The 15,119-nt window shown below is 39.3% G+C and overlaps 1 long non-coding RNA gene across 1 annotated transcript in view; it reads left to right on the top strand.

Moving 5' to 3' along the window:
• Positions 1-6,770, top strand: part of LOC129145590 (uncharacterized) — a 135,129-nt gene extending 128,359 nt beyond the window's left edge. The window contains exon 3 of the long non-coding RNA XR_008551367.1: positions 6,664-6,770. This is a non-coding gene — a long non-coding RNA (uncharacterized LOC129145590). The remainder of the gene's footprint in view (positions 1-6,663) is intronic.
• Positions 6,771-15,119: the final 8,349 nt, after the last annotated feature.

Genomic DNA, 15,119 nt, shown 5'->3' with positions numbered 1-15,119 from the left:
TTTGGATGGTTGATTCTCCATGTATGGAGTAGTAGGTGCTATGATACTTGTAAAAACCTCCATTCAGCATTCTTTCTGGATGTTTCATCTCAGGATTTTCAGTTTGAAATATTTTATGACTACAGCAGACACACTTTATTGAGAATGGAGTATCACTTGCTGACTCAGCTTCCTCAACAAAGTTAAAACTATTGGTTTTTTCAGACTGAATTGTCTTCTGCCTTAGGTGGTGCAATAGGTCTAATCTGTAGTCTTCCACGATACTGTACAAGTCAGTGACTAAATTAGGTGGATCGGAGTGTAGGTAGAAGATGAATAACTTTGGCATCAAAGATAAGTTTGAAATATGATTTTCATACCCACTAGCTGTTTGTCCTTGGATAATGTGCTTAACCTCTCCAAATCTTACTTTTCTCACCTACTAACTGGAGAGGAACAATAATCTTTCCTGGGGAAGAAGCAATTAGGGAATGCATAAAATATCAAATGTAATATGTAATGGAGCATCTGATATAATGCATGAGCTCATAAAATAGAGAGCATTTTAGAACAATTACTCAGCAATTTTCCTTTTTATCCCTATACATATATTTTTCCTTCTCTACAGAATCATTTAAACCATCATACAAAATAACATTATTTCCATATAAAAGATTCTCACAAAGATTCTCATGTAAGCTCTACTTTCCCCTTAAAATGCTACCCATTTGAGGCCCCTTTTCCATTCATGATAACATTCTTCAAAGATGATTCTGCATTTTCTGTTTCTAATTGCTCTTCTCCATTTCTCCCTTATTGAGCTATAAATTACATATCATAAAACTTCACGCTTTTTGCATATACAGCTCAATGATTTTAGTGAACAAATATTCACGGAATGATGCTTTTGAATGATATAGAAGGTGCTCCTGTTGCCTTCCCAGCTCATGCTAGATTCCTTTAAATAGATCTGTGAGCCTACCTCCCGGCTTCAGTGACATTTGCTGCTTACAACTGGCACTTGTGACCTTGAGTTACTCGTGGGTACTGGAGACATCTTGTGTCTATGGAGAACAAGACGTGCTTGGGAATTTATCTCATCATCCCAATCATGAAACTTAGGCCATGACAGTTAGTGACTAGCAGCTGTGTTAGTACCCAGCCCCAGCCCCTTCATCTCAAGGTGGGACAGACTCAGAGGTGTGATTTATACTCCAGAGCCACCCAGAGGATCAGCTCTGAGGTTGACATGTGCTTGACTCCTTGCTCTTCCTTATCCTGATTCCCTGTCTCCTTTCCTGCTTTAGCCTGAGATGCTTAATAAATCACTCTACTTAAACCCTTGGCAGTAGGTCAGCTTGTGGGAGAACATGACCTCGACAGATGGCCACAGGTCAGAACTTGCCAGAGCCATGGGAGGATTTATGTTGCGGGCCTGGGATGAGCAGGCAGTCATCACAGCAGGCCTGGAAGCAAAGTTGGAGTCAGAATCAAGCATGGCATCCTGACGTGGCTGATCTTAGGGAGAGATGGGAAGGGCAGGTTCTGCATCATACAGTGTGAACTGTTTACTGCACTGTGACAAAAAGTGAGGGCCTCCACTACTGCTTGTCATCCAACTCTGCCTTCTTTTCCCTGATCTATCATTTTTGTTTCCAGGGTCAGGCACTGCTGGTACTTGTCTAGTCACTGATGTAAGTTGCTCTGTCCTTATCTGCCCAGACACAGCTTGTGTTTGTATTTGGGTCTTCTCCCAAGGCCACATTTTGGCAATTTTGGGATAGATAGGAGATTCCTTCATTGAAATGCTATTTCTTTCCCCAAGTCCTGTGCTCTCTGTCTGTGACCTTTAGAGTTACCGAGTTTCAGATAACTTAAGTGTAATCAGGGAGCTATTGAGTTCATCCTTCTATTATATGAGATAGAGTGGAAGAGGAGGAGTACTTCTAGGAGAATCACACCTATAAGGGGGATGGAGAAAGCAGTTTGGACACTGCCATCTCCATAACTCTTGAGGGTATCCTTATATAACTCAATAGGGGTCATGTAGGCCAGAGGTAGGTTTAAGAAGTTCTGTTTAACACCATGAGAAAGCATATATTTTTAAAAGAATGCCAATGAAATTGGATGGGTGGGTATTTAAGGAGTAAAGTTTCAGTTTTATACAATCCTTAATTATGGGTACTGATGCTATGTTCATTTTTACCATTTTCTATCTGTTGAGTTGTACCCGACAGTGTAGTCACTGGAGTTGATACTTGAGGGAGTTTATATCTTTGATTTTCTGCTCTGTTTTGTTTGCACTTGACAGTTATTCATCACATTGTTATTAGTATTAGTGTAAAACTGGCATCTTATATTTATAAATTATCAATTTTAGAGGCAGGGACTTGTCTGACTTGTCAGATAATCACTTTTAAGAATCTACCAACCATATTTCCAAATTAATACCAATCCTTGTTATCTTAATTCTACCTCTCCTTTAAAAAAAAAATAAGGGGCCTCCCCCGGGGTACAGCAGTTGAGCGCTGGGTTGTGAAGCTGCCCGCAGCCTCTACAGTGCCGATTCGATCCCCGGCTGCTCCCCAGCCACCGGAGAAGGATCCCACATGGCGCGCAGACCTATTCTGCTGCCCTCTGCTCCCCTCAGCAGTGTACTTTGGTCCTTCTGCCTGCTCTGCTCCCTGCTCTGGCTCTGGTGAATTCTCTCACCCTCCCATGCTTCTTACTGTACCCAGTGCTTGTATGTATGTGTGTATGTATGTATGTATAAATAAATAAATGAATGAATGAATGAATAAATAAATAAATCTTTTAAAAAATAATAAAATAAAATCCCCCATTTGTTAAGAATTATAGGGATATTTAATGGTGAGAGGTAAGACAGATATAACACCACAATATTGACACCCAATAGGGGGTGGGAGACAATGCTTTAGTCTCCCCATATTGGATAGTTAATTCTATTGTTCAAGCCATTGTGCTTACAGCTAAAAAAAAAAAAAAAAAAAGGCTCCATGGGTATAGGGTAGAAGGGTGTCAGGGACAGGGCACTGGGACTGGTAAATGACATATCAAGACTGGTTTGAATGGCAGTCACAGGTTTTAATAAAGAAAACCAACCTCACATCCACTACGTGTTTGGGCAGTGCCTGGTATTTTCCCTGCTGTGTTCAGATTACTGAGTAGTAACTACTCTAGCTCTTTGGGCTGGCGGGAGATGGTCATCTTCTTGCCTGTGTGGTCAGGGCCTTGATGACATCTGACAGACTGGGACCCAGCAGTGATAAGCAGGGGTCCTCCGAGCTCCAGTTCTTTCCACGTCACAGCATCTTTGTGGAGTCTGCAGTGTTGTGAAAGAGCAGCAATTCCTGACAAGGTCAGAGCCAAGGGTAGTGAGAAAATGTATCTTGTCATTGCAGTTGTACAAATAGAGAGCTGGAATGGTCCGTGTCCTCATTAGTGGTGCGGGAGATCAGAAGGCTCCCAGCTGCTTCCTCGGGAGCTTTGGCATGCCCTCCAAAAATGACAGGGTTACTTGTTTAGTTGTGTTGTTGTCTGGGAGAGACCGTGGCTCTCTGTCCGAGGGCATCCAGCCTCTGTTGCTGTCCTTCATTCTGCTTGGCCTGCATTCCCCACATTGTCTGTACTTTAGAATGGCTCTCAGGAAGGAACACAGGTGAAACAGCAGAAAGATGCTTTTGAAAACCAGGGGAAAGTGGAGGAAGGGAATCTATGATTTTTGTGTCTCCTTTGTTGCATATTCTGTCAACACTTTACATATTTAACTCATGAATTATTTTCCCCAATATTACTGGGAAATAAATCATGGTAAGGCCATTGTCCGTGATCCTACACCCCAGGTCATTCTGAACGCAGATCCTCTGTATACTCACTATCTCCTGATTTCTCCTGTGCTTGTGTCTGGTAGAGTTTCTCGAAGAGGGACTCCCTAACAGGTGCTCAGGAAGCTTTGTGTTGGGAAGCTTTGCACAGATGAACCTACAACCCAAGGAGACTTGGGTTGGAATTCCAGCTCAGAATTAGTAACAGTGTGACACTGGGTAAGAGAAATCTTCAAGCAGTGGGCGTGTGTAAAATAATCAGAAGTTAAAAAAATAAAACCTGTTGCATGGTATCTTGGGTAAGTCAGTTTGCATCTTTAGTTTTAGGGCCATCACCTGGAAAGTGAGGACTGTTTGATTCCTGAGCAAACTGAGGTTCAGAGATGCTTTCAAGCTTAGCTCTTGGCCTTCAGAGGGATTGCAGAGGGAGTGAAATTGCATGTTGACTTTCTCCCTCTTGGTAGGTGACATGTTCTTAAGTGACTGATGTCCCCATGACCTCTTTCTTTTGTTTTGTCTTATAAGAATTTAATTTTATCTTTCTTTGTGTTTATATTTAATAAATGTATGAGGCTGAACCTAAGTTCATTTTTATTTTTTTAAAGATTTATTCATGCATACAAAAACTGGGGTACAGGCCAGAGGTGCGGGGATGAGAGGATTCACCTGAGACAGTAAGGAGCTGAACAGGCAGATCCACTGAAATACACTGTGCAAAGCTTCCCAACACAAAGCTTCCTGAGCACCTGGTAGGGAGTCCCTCTTTGAGGGACTTTGCTGAGGGGAGAAGCGGGTAAGAGGAGAGGTCTGATGCACCATGTGGGTAGCTCCCTGGCCGGGGATCGAACTCATGCTGCAGTGGCTGCAGATAGCTTCATAGTGCTGACACTTAACCCCTTGCACTGCCAGTGAGGTCCCTAAGTTCCTTTTTATAATACAGAAAATAATGTCTTCTTTGCAGTGTGGAAATAAAGTGAGATAACATATCTGAAAACCTTGTAAAACAACCTTTAAAAAGTCTATAAACATCTCACAAAACCTTCTAACAGTACTGTAAGTATTATGTCACTGATAAGTAAGGATAAATTGTACCAAATATAACTTGGAAAAACTCTGTGTTAGGATTAGAGCAGTGGTTCTGATTAGTGGAAATAAAAGGAATACTCCAATACACTTTGAAGATGATGCAAACTAAAATTGTTGGAATTGCAGTTCTAACTCTGATTTGCTTCAAGTTTGACTTCTTTCATGGATTGCACATTTGATCAAGGCTCATTGTGATGAAGGAGCTTAACCAATGGGGAAGAGGCTCTTGTGGGCAGCAGCTCCTTCTTTGTTTCCCCAAATTATTCCAAGGAATTCAATACCATGTGTAACACTGAATTTTAACAGCCACTATTTTGATGTCAGACTGGGAAGTATCACGAGCTGAATAATGACAGTGCCTAACACACTCACTCTGTGCTAGACTTTGTTTTAGTGCATCATGTGTTACTTCATTTAATTTTCAGACAGTCCCATGAGATGGATACTGAGATTTATTCTCATTTTACAGGAGACAAGAGTGAAGAATAGACAAGTAACTTGTTTAAAGTCGCGTTGCTACTAAGGGGCAGGGGCAGAACATGACCCAGATAGCTGAACATGACCCACAGAACATGACCCACTGTGTGTGCTGATAACACCGCTCCTTTGTCTTAGGATAAATTATGGGGATATTTTATTTTTAATTCTTATCATCAACAGACAGTAGAGTTGAGGAACACTGAAGAAAGCAATACTTAAAAGTGGGTGATTTCTCTGGAAAAAAACCTTGTAATACAGTATTAAATTCTTCCTGTGTTCATCTTTCATTTCAAAGAGCATTATGAATAAATATGGGACCCTAATCTCTTATTCATTATGCCAAAATCTAAAATCCACAAAACAACAAATTTGTAAATTTGTAACAAAATATTTTGACAGTCAAATCTGACCTGAACCTGAGGGAGATTACTTATAGTTCTTATCCACTTCATGTGAACGTGCATATATTTAGCTATAGAAAAAACAATGTGTGATTATGTGTGACTGTCCCAAATCAAACTCGGCATAGAAAGTACTATGTAGTAGATATAGTATTTTCTTTCTAAAATTAAAAATGTCAGAATCTGAAATATAAGTGGCCCAAGATGTTCAGAAAAGGGCCAGTGGATTTGTGTAAAAGAGCCTGGAAAGTACTGGCTGAGGGTGCCTGTTACTTTTGTGTGGTGCTGAGGATGGTATTGCGTACCTTGTCCTGGCCTGCAGTGGAGCAGCCAGGCTTGGTTTGCCACCCAGCTCCTGTGAGGGAAGAGCATGCACATCCCGCCACATCAGTCCCCAGCCACGTTCGTGGGCCTCAGACTGAGATGGCAGGGGAAAGGGTTGATAGCCTCTGAAGTGAAGTTGAAACTGAGGCATTTGTACATCATTTGGCCTAGAAACTTACTAGGAGTTGATGTCCACAGCAGGGATGCATAATTAGGACTTGTCCTTTTTTGAAAATTGGTACATTTACCTCTAACTCTGAATTACTTCCTCTTCCTGTTTCCATCTATCCTCAGTACCTCCTTGCCTCTTATATTCCCTTCTTCATACTCCTTTCCACTTTGCACAATCAAGAAAGAATTGGAAAGATGGCCTTCCCTAAGGGGGGCAGATAAGATCTGGACCCCAGAAATACGGAAGAGTGTACTGTCAGGACAGGCCAGGGCAGGAGGTGGCAAGTTTAGTGCAGAATGGGAGAGAACTTTACCCTTGCCCACATTCCCTCTCAGCCTCCTGTCTTTTGAGTAAATTGCTTAATTTCCTTCCCCAGAAGAGAGGCAGAGACCTGAATGGCAGTGGCAGAGACTGATCAACAAAAGGAGCTGAGACAAGAGAAAATAGCAAATACCCATTTGAAGAAAATTACAGAAAAAGACAGATAAGGTAAGTTTTTGTGTTTCCACAGAAGGCTGAGCATCATGTTTCTCTGGAATCCGTAAGTCAGGTGTTCTTGAGTATATTCATTCTCTCCTCCACCCCTCATCTCTGCTTTATACCATGACGTTGTGTCTCCTCAGCAAGCCCTTCAGGATCTGCATGTGGTCTCTCTATAAGGCCTGGTAGATTTTTTTCATGTTTTTAGTTGGGGTCCAGATGCCTTGCTTCATGCACAGGCAAGTGTGCAGACCTGTGTATATGACTTCTGAGTTTTATATCTGACTTGTGCAAAGCAGGGGCTGCTGTTAGGCACACATATCTGGCTTATGAGACAGATACGTTGATTCTGTGTAAGTTGGGGTACAAAAGAGTGAACATGGTATTTCATGAGAACTCATAGGATTAGTGGTCTTTGGCTCCATGCATAAGTCTTCATTTTGATAAATATAACTTCTACTTAGTCATTATGGATTAAGCATGAAGTTGAATACTAAGCTTGAGAGATGATACTTAAGTTCATTTTTTCCCTATGACCATGACAAGGAGACAAATATTGCCAAAACTCTCTAGGAATAAACTGGCTCCCTGATACAGCACTTTGAAAATATGGATCCCTGGCTCTTAACTTAATAATTTCAAAAGAAGACTCTGATCTTTGCCAATATTTCTTAATTTGTTTATAAAGTTTTTATCCTTTTATCTTCTTTTGTAAAACTGAAAGATTAAGCTACTTGAACTCTAAATATCTGTTTTTATTCCAAAATTCTAAAACAAAGCAGTTAGAATCTGATCTGTCAGTTATCTGGCAAAATTAGAATAAATCTCTACCCTAAAACTTTATCACTATGGTGACCACATACATTGATTTGCCTGGGGCAGTCCTGATTGATGGTCTTTTGTGCTGGAATAATTAATAATTGAGCCCCTTTTATTCACCAAGGGGTCTTGGTTCAGATGATAATTCTCATAGTCATCCTAATGGTAGCAAACATTCTAGACTCGTTGTATTCCTCTCAAATGTTCTCTAAATCAGGGCAATTTTGGAAGCTTCATTGACTCCTATATCCTAGCTGGTTCCCTTTTCCTTTCTGACAGGTGATAAATAAGTAAAACAAATGGCCTCTCAGGACCCGTTGTCAACTTTGCTCCTCACCAACCCCAATTTGAGGTGGTTTTTGTTCCTGTCCCATCACTCAGAGCTTGAAAGCTGATAGATTTCTGGTTTTTTCCTTGAAACATGACATGATGAATAAGACTGCATGCTTTACTGCAAGGGCCAAGAGAGAGAAGAGTAAAGAGACTATCCTATACAACAGGATATTATTTAACAGGTTTGGCATTTTGCATGGGGAGAAGTTGGGCTTCATATAGATTTCAAGAGTTCAGAGAAATTTTCTTCCTCTCACTTGTGACAGGATAGCCATGAACTTTTCTTGAAATAAGAACAAAACAATTCTGCAATGAGAGAACTGATTTAAATTATAAATAATTCTGGGGGAGGGAATTCATTGACTTCAAACTGAACCTCTAGCCACAGCAATATGGGTTCCATAAATAGAAACCGAGTGCTCTTATCTGGGGAGGGAACAGTTCCTCTGTGCTCTGGGCTGGTAAGGGACCCATCTGAAATAATGCGACCAATTCTAGGAATTGCCTTAGTAAGTACTAAAAATGCTCAGTATCAATATGTGACTATTTTCTATCTCTTTGTTAAGGTATATTTATTTTAGTTTTCAACTTTTATCAGTCAAGTGATTCTCTCTCACCACCCAGCAGATCTCAGGACAATGACAACAAGAAAATTAGAAGCAAGGATCGTGATGGTACAAAGGAAGTCATCCTATATCCTTCTAATTTCTTCTGGGGTGACAAATAAGCAAACAGCAGACATACTGACTAGGAAAAGAGCCCAAAAGTGTACGGGGAGAAACGTGGCATGACTAACTTTCTATATGACTTTAGACTCCTTCTTCAATAACCAAGACAAGGAAGGTAAAAGTTGGGTAGATAGGGGAAGGTCACTTTGAGAGTTCACCAAGGCAATGACTGTAAGCAAAGGTATACAGACTTCAATTCTGCCCTCTCTGCTGAAATGAGATGAGGAGATTAGGTCTTCCCAGTAGAGTGAAGGAAATGCCCTTACAGAGAGAAATTTGCATGTAAATATATCTTTTTCTAAAGCAACCTACACTCAGCCCTCAGAGCCCTGTCATTAAATCAAGCTTTTGCCAAAGCCACATACTTTGGGGTGGGAGATTTTTTGCTTCCCTATAGGAGATTAGGGAAAGGATGAGAATGTTAGTTTAGAACTTGAAATACAAGCAAAGGGTTGCCTTATATATGTGCTGGTGATAGAATGGGTATTCTGGGAGCAACAAGAATGGGCTCTAATCTAGTACTCATAACCTCCCACGACCATCTTGCTATATTTTGAATCTGTCCACTTTCCTCTCAATTCTATTGCCTCAGCTCTGTGCTTGCCGAGCACTTAACATGTAATAGCACTTAATGCTCATAAAAACTCCAGGAGGGAAATTCTATGCACATTTTATAGGATATGAAAGTGAAGCTTGGACAGGTTAAGTAAATGCTTGAGATCATATATCATGCATTCAGGAGAGCCAGGATTCAAGCCCAAACTTAAATCTTCCAAGCCCACATTCTCTCCATACCCCACATTTATATTATTTAATTTTTTCTGCTAACTTCAGAATTATGGAAATGTCACCCCCCAAAAAAATCCTGTATGCCATTCACCTGAATTTCTGAAATGTTGTCCTTTTGTCACACTTGCCTTACTGTTTTGTTCTCTAGATTATAAACATGATGTCTCTTTACCCCTAAATATATCAGTGTTTCCTAAAAACTTGAATACATAGTCATAGTACAATCATTAAAATAAGGATATTAACATCATCATTGTAATATTAGCTAATACATAAACATTTTCAGCTTTTACGTTCTGTAACAATAATGTCCTTTTGGTCAAAGGAAATACTGGAGCATGTGTCACATTTAATTCTCATGTTACTTTAGATTCTTTTGATTTGGATCAGTTCCACAGTCATTTTATTTGATATTATCTTTAAAAAAAATTACCATCCAATTATTTTGTAGAATGTTTGGATTTGTTTGATGCTGAACTCATGTTCTGCCTTGGAGTAGGACCACAGACGTGATCTTGGGCTCTTTGGGCATACATCAGGGGACACATGGCCGGGGTCTGTCCCAGAGTGACTAGTGTTCATTTTGATCACTAGGTAAAGATAGTGTCTTCTCAGTCATTTCATCTGCTGACTCAGTCTCTGCAAGACTATTTTTCCTTTGCTCAAAACTTCTTCATTTTCTTCCACAGATGTTTTTATTTTTGCCATTATAATCAATAACTATCTTTGCTAGGAGATATTTAAGTCTAAAAATGCCCTGGTACTGCTCGAATTTCAACCACTTGTTAACATCCACTGATGATTCTTCCCTGAATCAATTATGATCATGGTTGGCAAATATTAACTTCCTAACTCCAATATTCTTTATATGTTTATTAGTCATTCTATAAAGAAGAACCTTCTTTCCCTCCTCTTTCCTCCTTTTCTTCCAATCTTTCTCCCCTAATATTATGAGCAGAATCATGGGCTCTGAATTGTTGATGGGTTCCTGGATGAGGATTCCCTACACTAACAGGCAATCTTCAGTTTCCGGGAGGATGTTTCCAAATTCAGCTCAGTTATGACACTAACTACCCAAAGATTGTGTCAGATTCTACCGTTTAAGGGCTCAATTTCCCAAGACCACCCTCCACTTCAGATGCCTACTCACAGCCCCAGGCACCCCATGCTTCTGATCAACTGGCCATACTTCAGGGGTCCCCACTACCTCCCTCCTCATAGTTCAAGTGACTGTCACAAGTTCCAGATTATTTGTGCTTATGACTGGCTATAAATCAGAGTTTCCCGGGTCAGTCACCTCAGGTTCAATTAATTTGCTGGAGCAGCTCACAGTACTCAGGAAAACTTTTTACTACTAGATCACCAAATTATTGCAAATAATACTAATGGTTATAAATCAACAGCCAGATGGAAAGAAACATAGGGTTGGGTGTCGGGGAAAGCATGCAGTTTCCATGCCCTCTCTAGGCACCCTATTCTCCCCAAATCCTCACATATTCACCAATCTGGAAGATCTCTGAATTCCCTTTCTCTTTGGAATTCAGCTCTCTTCATCTTCCTTCCATGTCAATCACTTCACCTGGCCACTCAGCTTCACCCATAGTTAAGTGGGGCAGGGACCATGGCATCTCTCCTAACATTATAATCTTTTAATATTAAAATATTTTTCTTGTGTTTAAATTGTTGCAGATTTGGCCAGAGACCCTCAAGTCTGTACCTAGTACTTTCAAACTAGCTCCCATAATATAAAAGTCTGTCAAGTTCCCTGACAGAATACAGGTCCCCTTCATGAATACATGAAGATGTATTCTTTCTTTGAATACATCTTTACTTTCAAGATACTCTATCTTCATACTGCATTTTTCCAGCCCCAGTACAGGAATCAGCCATCCTACAGGGGCTCTTGTTCTTGGTAGTGAAGAATATATTTAATATCTGTTTAGGGGCGTTAGGATTGTGCAGTCTGGATTCAAACCACTGCAATAACTATGTCGTCTAAACGCACATCCTTCTTCTGGACTCTATGACAGCACATTGATGATGTCCTTGCATCTGAGCATTTTAGGTTAGGTTAATGTTTTCTACATTATAGCATGAATGACTTCTCACCTCCCCACCCAAAATGTTGCTATGTAAAATAAACTCATTAAAAGACCTTTGCATGACATCCCTTTGCAGTAAAAACTGAAAAATCCTTAACATGCCTGTGGACTTTGCTCCAGTCTCTTCCACTCTGTTCTCTCACTTAATTTCTATCTTCCAGGCTCATTGGTCTTTCCTTTGTTTTCCTGAAAGTCCCACGTTCCTTTTCAATTCAGGGATCTGCCTCTGTCTACCCCTCATTCACAACCATCCTCCCATCCTCCAGTCCTCAGGTCTCAGCTTAACATTCTAGAGAATGCAAACTTGATCAGCCTCCCACCAAATTGATTTTTTAAATCTCAGTTTGTAATTAAGTGCTTAATACTGTTATTTGTCATTTCTTTGAATTAGTCTCTACTCTCCACTGTTACCTCCATTCCTGCCAACATATTCCTTAAAACTAGGACAGGTTCTGACCTGTAGTAGTAGTTTTTTGTATTTGGTGAATAAAGTGTGAACTCTGTACATAAAGGAATTGATTTATTTCTTCTACATTAGAAATACCCAGTTTATTTTCTTTTTTATGAATTCCTTAATTGTCCTTAAATAACTACGTAGTTGGCAGATGAGTAGTTGAAATATTTTTGATGTAATTTTAAAATGAATAAGTAGAGGGATTTCTGATGTTGTAATAAGGCTACAGACACTTAAACAGACTTTTTGGCTTAAAATGATACTGATATTTTAAGTGACAGATCTTGGAGGAAACTATTAGCAGTTTTAAAATCATTATTTCTATAATGCAAATAACTGCTCTCAAACATAGTTGAAGATACTACTTTTGCTGTCATGGATATTAGATTCTCAGAATTATTGTTAGAAAGATTCAAGTATTATTTTGAGACAATTACACCTTAACCAATAGTATAATATGCTAAGCAACAGCAGGGATCAATAGTATTGTGATCTCTCTAGGTGAATAATTTCTCCCATGATAAAATAGGTGTAAACCTACATCCATCCTTTCAGACTTGATTTGCTCATTCAATCTGCCCCCCATGCCCAGCATATGCCATCTTGCTGTCAATTCCATTTCACCTTAAAATTGGTATGAGAGGAGGGTAGCAAGCAGGCGATACTACTGTACTATAAAGACATTTTAAAAGACATCTTATTCTAGTGCTCTCCCTTTCTAAGGATTTTAATTTTATTCTAGACTAATTTTTTAATAAACTTGCAATCCACAGATGAGGAATAAAAATCCATCTAAGAGGTAATTAAAATATAATGGAACATTATTCATTTTTACAAGTATCCTGAATTCCCATGACAAGTGACCAAATTTTACACTTTTAAAATAGAAAAATAGAGAGAGTTAATAAAGTAAAATGTGCATTGGTGATGAAAGTTATACACATGTATAATACTCATAAGAGAGACAATTGCACAGCTTTACTCATTGGCCAATAGGCATTGGTCTGATAACACTTAGGTTTTGTGAAAAACCTGGCTCATTAGCAAAATGCCATCTGATGAGGACAAATTAAGGGTTAGCAGTATGTTTAGACATTTGCTTGTAGGCGTTGTGGCTAGGTTTTTGTTGGAATAAATTATTCTCCTAAAATCAAAGGATACCCCAAACAAATATGGGATGCGAGTGTGGCTTCTACTCATTTCCTGTGTTTAGAATTAGTGTTAACTTCAGATACTAAAAATGTTCAGCTTATCAGTATGTGCTATGCATAGTAAAGAGCATAAAGTACACTAATATTTTGGGCAAACATCAGTACTTTTGTACATGTTTATACATTCAGTTATCTATGGCCCAGAATAATTTGAAACATTTTGAGTGCTCCAGAAATTTCTTTCATGTTTCTTTTCAATTGATAGCCCCTTCACCCTATCCACGCATGCCCCATTACCGCAATTCTAGATATTTTCACATAATGGAATTGTTAGGGTGCAAAGGAAATCCTTTTATACTTCTCTGGGCTATTGTTGGGTTGACCAGTAGTCTAAACCGCATCAAAGGGGTTAGAGAAGGAAAAATCAATTTAATCACATACATATGGAGAATTTACATGGCTGTAAATTTTAAAGGATAATATAGTAGGCCAGGGATGTTTATCCTGTGTTTAGGAAGCCACAGCATCAAGGAGAGATAAGAGGAGATTTTACATGATAGGCAAGGAGGGAGTTTTACCTCCTACTTACTCTGAGAGTAAAAATGAAATTCTTAGAGAGCACATGGTCACTAATAAAACTTCAACTGGGTGAGACCTTCCAAACTACATTCTTCTAGGTCATGAAAGGGGAAGCAGTGATGGCTTATCTGATTAGGTAAAGAGCAGAAATTGAGGACATGATAATTTAATAGAAATGAGTTAAGAATTTAGACAAGATCAGAAGTTTCTCCCAGTCTTCAGGGCCCACATTACTCACAAAACAATACAATTTGCACTGTCTACGTAATGGTAATAGATTTGAAGTCTCACAGGGCCTTGGTTGACCTCCAGTTTCCAAACCTAAGTGATAGGAAGCCTAGTCTGGCCAATTGAGAGAAGTCTGTCTGACCCATTTGAATGAGATTAATTACATTATACATTATACCTCTTTCTGTGTTTTAGTTTCTTTAATTCAACATACTATCTATAAAAGTCATCCATGTTGTTGAAAGTATGTTAGGTATTTAATATATTCTAGTATATGAAAATAGTACCATTTATTGGTCCATGTTTGTTGATTGCCATTTGGATCACTTCCTGGTTTTTCCTACTTTAAATAAATCTATGAGCATTAGTGTATGTGTCATTTGGTGGCAAAATAAATTAGTTTCTCTTGGGTATATATGTAGGCGTAGATTTTCTGTGTCAAAGGGTAAGATAATGTTTAGTTTAGTAGATAATGCCAAACAGTCTTCCAACTTGGATATACCATTTTACATTCCTGTGAGAATTCCAGTTATTTTAATTCTTGCCGAATTTGGTATTGGCATTTATATCTTTATTTTGTTGCATATTTAATTTTTATTTATCTATGCCACTTGAATTTTGATTTTCTCATGGTCTGTGACTCTCCTTTACATGCCGAGATTTATTTATTTTAAGATTTATTTATTTATACAAGAACGGGGGTACAGGTCAGAGGCGTGGGAGGGTAAGAGGATTCACCAGAGACAGAGCGGGGAACAGAACAGGAAGACTGATGAAATACACTGCTGAGGGGAGCAGGGGTCAAGACAGGAGAGGTCTGCCTCTCCCTGTGGGTTGTTCCCTGGCCGTTTGGGATCAAACCCATGCTGCAGAGGCTGCAGACAGCTTCACAGTTCAGCGCTCAACCACCTGCGCCACCAGGGAGGCCCTACATGCCAAGTTTTAGTATCATTTTCTTCACATCTGCTCCTGGTGACCCTCTTTGATGTTACTTTACCCAGCATGTTTCTTGCAGGGCATTCTCCATAAACCACTACTAAAGATTTTTTTCCTAAGGACTTAGAGCTTTTATTTGAATATACTACAAAATAAAGTAGGATAACTAAAATGTATAAATATTATCATCCTTACTTCTTTAATTAAAGGGTCACATAATATATAGGTACATG

Source organism: Talpa occidentalis, unplaced genomic scaffold (assembly GCF_014898055.3).
Source record: "Talpa occidentalis isolate TD23 unplaced genomic scaffold, MPIMG_talOcc4v2.1 talOcc4.13, whole genome shotgun sequence".
Classification (NCBI taxonomy): domain Eukaryota; kingdom Metazoa; phylum Chordata; class Mammalia; order Eulipotyphla; family Talpidae; genus Talpa; species Talpa occidentalis.
Note: the sequence above shows the minus strand (reverse complement) of the source record. Positions and strands in the feature narration are given on the sequence as shown.